This window comes from Pundamilia nyererei, unplaced genomic scaffold, assembly GCF_000239375.1.
Source record: "Pundamilia nyererei isolate P.nyererei 1_Seehausen unplaced genomic scaffold, PunNye1.0 scaffold00283, whole genome shotgun sequence".
NCBI classification, from domain to species: Eukaryota; Metazoa; Chordata; class Actinopteri; order Cichliformes; family Cichlidae; genus Pundamilia; species Pundamilia nyererei.
This window is the reverse complement of record NW_005187684.1, coordinates 656245-657848: the sequence shown is the minus strand read 5'-3', so window position 1 is coordinate 657848 and position 1604 is coordinate 656245.

Sequence of the window (1604 nt, the reverse complement as noted above, 5' to 3'; positions counted from 1 at the left end):
TCAGGTTTGTTCTTGAGAGATTTTATGCAGCTTTGCTCAACAATGTCTGGGAATTGTACATATAAAACCAACCATGTTCCTGCATGTGAAGGTGTCATGTCCTGTGTGGGAGGATACGCATAATTCACATTTATTATGCTTTTAGCAACAAGGTAATAACAGTGATTAATTAATATCAATGGTTCAGTGGGCAACACAAACAAAAACACATTTTAACCACCCACAGTGAATGTTCTTTTGACCCCTGTTATAAAATGTCGTTGACAGTCTCGTTACCATATGTCCTCAACATCCTTCAGTTTGCCTTCCCTGCTGAATCCGTGAACTTTGTGTTGTTCCTTAGGATGCAAATTCCCATCTGGCGTGATTATCTCTGTGACTCGTTGTCAGGTTCTGAGTCCTCTGGGGAAACTAGAGCTGCTGCATTTATTTCCAGAGCAAAAAACTTTTAGCCTACCTCGTTAACCTCAGTGTCCGTAATTGCACACTCATACTTAGTAGCTCAGCTTAATTGTAAATTGTAATTTAAAGTATCAGCATATGTCTCCGCTTCAATATGTATGTGTAAAATGATACCAGAGATGTCAGAATATTTATGTGAGTCATTAAATTTAGCATTGCTCAAAAAGTAGCATCTATAGTTCATTAATATAAGCAGAAATATATGATGATGTGATACTTAAAGAGTTTTTTGTGACATTGTTGGAAATGTAAAAACCATCCAGTGACAAACATTAGGTTGTAGTTATAGGTGTTTTTGAATTTGACAGCATTATTTTGGCAGCTGCTGGCCATTTTTTATCATCCCTATTTATATGTATGTGATTGGCCAAATTATAGAACCAGCTCTCAGCATAAAACAATCTGTACCACAGCAAAAAGCACAGTTTTATCTGCATCTTCTACCACTTGCTTTATCATAAAAACTGTATCAGAATAGCCGTATTTGTTCACATTACACTATACAGGTATATCTAAGGTGACATTGAACATGTAGCAAAACTAACTGTCCAAGGATTGTAAATCCAGTCGCGCTGTCTACATTTTTTACAGGTCAGGAGACTTTATTCTGAAATGATCCTTTGCCACAGGAGCCAAGCTCATCTAATTATAGACATGCTGACAGTACTAAAGTAAGAAATTGCACTCAGCAAAAGCAGAGCTTGGAATTATTCAAAATGTTGCTGGTGTGGTCTTGGCAAAGACAAAAATAAGAATCTACATACTGCACACAGTACTCTATTTGATTTATACTGACTTCTTGTGTCTCCTTGACATTATTCAACATAATTTTCTGTAAAGATTTAAAAAGAATAAGTTCCTTTAAAGTTTTCTGACTGCTAGGGACTTTAGCTCTACTTCTGGTTGTATCACACTTTGAATGCAAAACTTGGAGCGATCTCTCTTTTAGGCATTAAAGTACAAAGTAGAGACTAAGAAAGGTGGTACATGGGGATCATATTGTGTTTATTTATAGATGTCATTTGAGAGGTTCTGTTGGAAAGCACTTTCTTTGAGAAAAAAGAAAAGTGTCAAGTATTGACATCACAAAAAACTTATGATTAAAGGGCCACCATACCCTGTCAGAAACACTCAGATGGTTA